The sequence below is a fragment of the Anguilla rostrata genome, unplaced genomic scaffold (genome assembly GCF_018555375.3).
Source record: "Anguilla rostrata isolate EN2019 unplaced genomic scaffold, ASM1855537v3 scaf0922, whole genome shotgun sequence".
NCBI classification, from domain to species: Eukaryota; Metazoa; Chordata; class Actinopteri; order Anguilliformes; family Anguillidae; genus Anguilla; species Anguilla rostrata.
The window spans coordinates 1-5,163 of NW_026986298.1; the positions used below are offsets into that span (position 1 = coordinate 1).

The 5,163-nt window shown below is 37.9% G+C and overlaps 1 long non-coding RNA gene across 3 annotated transcripts; it reads right to left on the reverse strand.

The window, feature by feature from the left end:
* Positions 1–2,606: 2,606 nt before the first annotated feature.
* On the reverse strand, positions 2,607–4,916 carry LOC135246806 (uncharacterized). 3 transcript variants are annotated; one of them, XR_010327950.1, is made up of 3 exons: positions 4,421–4,916; positions 3,905–3,965; positions 2,607–3,444 (listed from the first exon to the last, which is right to left on the reverse strand). It is a non-coding gene; the product is annotated as an uncharacterized LOC135246806 (long non-coding RNA). The 3 variants fall into 3 exon arrangements; XR_010327952.1 differs by having other exon boundaries at positions 4,053–4,916; XR_010327951.1 differs by having other exon boundaries at positions 2,607–3,965; positions 4,053–4,916.
* Positions 4,917–5,163: the final 247 nt, after the last annotated feature.

A 5,163-nucleotide genomic window follows, 5' to 3' on the forward strand; every position in this document is an offset into this window, starting at 1 on the left:
GCTCAACTATAGCCACCTTGAATGAGCTATAGCCTACTTAAAATTAACACAAGGTTATTACATGGCACATTCATACACATGTTACATAGCACATTCATACACGTATGATACAATAACAGTGCGATTCACGCTTTCAAATAGCAACATTCAACTTTATATGAGAGAAACTCAATAGCTATACATACCACGTGTGGCTAATGCTATTTTCAAGGAAACACGGAGTTAATAACACACGTGTTGCTGCTACAATGGCGATATTTTAGCTAAATTTCAAATTTAAACTCGCTGAAATCCCAAAGGAAGAAACTGAAGTGTGCAAACTGAAAAATATTAAACGCCACGTGTGGCTAATGCTATTTTCAAGGAAACACAGAGTCAATAGCACACGTGTTGCTGCTACAGTTACGATACTTTAGCAAATTTAACATTTAACTTACCAAGATCCCAAGGAAAGAGATTGAAGTGTGCGATCTGGAAAATATTTGGTCCGTGGGTCATTTACGGAGCTACTCTTTAGGTTTACTGCTTAAATTAACGATTATGATTTGTTACTTCTAATCGTCTTTTTCTTTCTCCCGTTCTCCCCTCTTGCTGTGCGACAAACAGTCTCAACCAAGTCCCTGGAGTGGGCGGGGCTAACTATTTTCCAGAATGATCTTAAGACATTACTGCCTGTTACAGCCAATAAAACTAATTAGAGACGCAAAACAAGTCCTCCTACAGTTAGGTAGGGAGCCTCCCTTTTCTTAAAGCTACAGGACTCTTTTAAAACGTTGCTATTTTTCTAACGGGTTACATGATGTTTCGGCTTAAGTGGGTGATTAGGAAAACAATACTGTCGACTCGGCAAATACTCCTCAATAAGGACTTTCAAGTAGGCCATCTGACTAGTTGCAATGGCAGGAGCACAAACAATTTCAACTTTTTGCCTTAGCAGCAACACAAATTGCCAAACTTCATTTTCAACTGGATTTTAAATTTTGTCCCCAATCAAGAGAGGCAGAAGTCTAAGGAAACACCAATTCTGGACAGCATGTCCACTCAATTTCTCACTTCCTGGATTCATTTTGCATGGCTTATTGCTGGCGTCATCGCCGAGGTACCTGAAGTGATTAAGCTGTCCATTCAGTTCTCTATACGTGAAGAATTTCTGATTTGTGACAAAATGACTTAGGTATAGAGCGAAGTCATATGCGACGATACCCTCAAATAAGTCATGGCCCAGACAAGGAGGCAGACCAAGTTGGCACACATGGAAGTGGGTTAATTTGATAAATTTGGAATCAAATCAAATTTAATTCCCATTGACAGTTTTGATGTACTTACGTTATGCTGCATGCTGTGCTGCACGCTGTCTTTGTATGATGCAATTGTTTTCTTTTCACCTGTTGTGAAGGGAGATGACAAAAATTGAGCATGGCCAACAGTACATAATAGAGCCCGACCGATGCCAGATTTTTGGGTCCGGTGCCAATCCCGATTTTGGGGAGTCCTAGCCCACCGATTACCGATGTTTTGACCGATATTTTGTCAAAAAGTGCAACATTTTCAAACCAATTTGAAAAACTTATATTTTATTAAAGTTTCTATATTTAAGAACATTTAACTTATAAGCAAACAAAAAAAAATTAAAATAAACACACAAAACTTTTTAGATAAAAAAAGTAAAAGATGATATTAAATTAAATATACATATTAACACTATATTTAAGTGTGTGAAATCAAAATAACTCCACACCTTGCTTTTACTCCTTTCTTTTCCAACATCTTTAAAAAAATTAATGTAAAAAATCCCTTTTCCAGTTTCAAACATATATTTTTATGATTATTATTATTATTATTGTTGTTATTATTAATTTGTTATTATTATTTCTTAGTATCTATTCTCAGTACATTAATTATATTTTCTTATTTTATTCCTACTAAGACTATCAAACGAGCTTCCCTGTCCATAAGAATTAGACGGTGAAAATAACTACAATGCGCTCTGACGCGTGACTAGATGACACACTCGCTCGCAATAACGCATTAGCTATGACACAGCCTCGTTATTTCTTATTATATTTTCTCAGTAAGTAATTAATTATATTTTCTTATTGTATTTTCTTATATGTATGAGCTTTCGTGCAGGTTACCCGCGCTAACTATTGGTTGATTCAGTTCTCCAACAGCAATCCTTCTCTCATGTTATCACGACAAAGCTAGATAACATGGCTTAAAATGATTCATGTTCGAAGTGTTTTATCTGCTTTTTTACTGTCTGGTTAGCTTGCTACGATGACGCGTGACGCCTTGGCTATTTACAAAACATCATATAGTAGCTAATATCATTATCTCAGATAAAAAACAACAAAAAAACAAAAACAAATGTGTGACACATTCAATCACCATTTTATTTTGGCTGGTTATTTATTTGAGAATACAGCGATGTCCTCTGGAAATGTAGATCCTACGCTGCTTATGTGCTCACTTCCAGTTCATAAAGGCTTGCTAGCTTGCTAAAGTGAACCAAATATGTTAGCTAGCTCGCTCGTTTGATAATGAGGATTGATAAACATAGTGGTCGTATAAACGCATTTAATTAAAAACTTTCACTAAATCTACATACCTTTATTGCCGCAACCGAATCTGTGCAGACAAGTCTTGCAGTGGAGAATATTGGATGAGGCACGAGTAACAAACGTCTTATTAGAGAAGTAGCGCGTCAGCTGCTGCAGTTCACACTTGTATTAGAGCTCCCTCTACTGGATAATTGTAGTAAATAGCAATTACAACGTTCAAGCAGACAAGTACAGATAAATAATCATCGTTTTTTTTTTTGTTTATTATATAATATATATTAATATATTATAGATATATCGGTCGGGCTCTAGTACATAATCTGCAGAAATGGGTGCCTTTACTGAAGTTTTCACTAAAGCCACTCTGTGATCCCATATCATTCTTTCCAAGATAAGGTGGGACTGGCTCAATGTATCTAAACTGATTTTTAAAAACCGTTTTTTGTCTTTGATCAGTTTTCAAGGTACCAGTGTTGCATGCCCGAAACAAATCCTCGGATTTAAGAACCTCTCTCTCTCACGGTCAGAGATATCCAATGATACCAGCTTTTCGTCCAACTTATGAAGTAAATGAGACTGACTGATATCATGCACTGCTTGAAAATCCTCAATAATAGACTGTATGACTGATGCTGGCAGTAAAAGTTTTGCCTGCAACTTTAAATAAAAGAAAGCCAAATTGTTCAAGAAAAGGGATTCATCTGCTCTCTCTGGCAGCACCGCTGCTTGGTCTCCCTCGTTATCATCACTTACGTTACGTCGTCAGTCAAATCCCCCTCCAACACTGAAACATCCTCAACTTGTTCATTGGTTGCCGTTAGTCTCGTCTCTGTTCCTACTGTTACATGGCCCAGAAGACTGGATACTGTACAAGACTTGTGTACTGTGGAAAAATTAGAAATAAAGGAAGAGACGACTGAAAACGTTCTCCCACACTGACGAAATGGACAAGAAACGGCCCTGCCCTCTCCGATATGAGATTTCAAATGAGAGTTTAAACTGGATAAATCATTGCATCTAACATTGCAAAATTCTACATGACAAGATACACACTCGATTGCAGTTACCTGTGCTCTCCTCTTATCTTTATGCTCTCGATATACATGACATTCCAACTGCGTCATGTTTCTGAACGAACGGGAGCAATCAAAAAAGGCGCATTTAAACAACGCGGTTGGAAGACTCGCATGTACTTTCATATGCCTAACAAACGCATACTTCGTTAAGCATTGGTGACCACAATACTGACATGTAAACATGCTTTCATACTAAGCTATCGCTGGCGAATGATTGGCCGTTATGATACTAACTAGTTTGATGAATTCGAAACGCACGTAGCCTACCTGCACAATCCGGCGACACTCTAGCCAGCTGCAACAAAAAATACTCAAAGTACAGGGTTGCCTTGGAAAAGAACAAGAAAATTTATGTGAAATACAGATCAACGTATTCTGTTGGAAATCAAAAACGAACAAATTGTGATATAATTACTTTTAAATTCGCGTAGCCTATTAGGTGTGACACTCGAAACTTGGCATTGCTTTGTTAGCAAATTCTCTGTCGCCACTACTAACCAACGGCTTCCCAATATCCATAGCAATTTCCAGTTAATTACTGAAAATTCAAACGGTGTTATGCAGTTAAGAGCAAAACGCCCACAATGCTGTTCTGTCTTAAGCAATGTGCCGTATATCAATAAAACAGCAGATTACTGTAGGAATTTCCCTGTAATTTCACATCAATTTCATGCCGTGTACCAACAATGACAATGAGTTTGCTTTTATATTTATTGATTTTTATAGATTTAATCAGCTGGACGTGAAATGTTCTTCTGCGGGCGTTTGGGCATATTATCTTACCGTTGTCAAGCAAAACTCTGCTTCGTAGTTCTAATTGGACCGTCCTTATGCAGACACTCTGGTTTGTAGTTCTAGTCGCACCGTTGTTAAGCAAACATCTCTGGTCGTAAGTTCTATGAAAACAATGATTTTATCAAGAAAAAATAGTTCATTCCCGTTTCATACCATGCAATTTGTTGTGTTCAATAATAGATGTTACAGGTTGAGTGTATTCTGACCACTAGGAGGCACTGTATTACTTTCCCGAGAGTAGTTGGAAGACTACCCTAGTAAGGATGTGACGTAAGGGGAAAGTGTGTTGACCAGGAGAGATTGGGTTAAGATCAGAGACTGTAAAAAATATGGACACAGCTACTGTGACGTCACCCATTGACTCTCCGTGGGTCTCTAAAACACGTTTTGAAGCTCAATGGCGGGCGCGGCCATTTTCTCGATTTGGAGCCAAAACCATAGAGTTAAGCGGTCTTGTGATTTTTACAATTTGATTGACAGTCCGGTGCGGAAAGCCCCTCAACCTGAACGAGGCTAGCTGACTGTCTGCCGTTATGTTTTAAAATATATTATCAGATGTTTACGGAGTTTAGTTTCCATCCGTGACTGTACTGTGTCATGTAATCACGTTATGTATGACATTAAAAATACAATTAGGCTATGTTCAGTTATCTTCAATTTATGTTTCTCAGCAAAACGAATATGCTTAGCTAGCATATCAGCTTGCCAGTGAGCTAGGTAGGCTGTCCGTG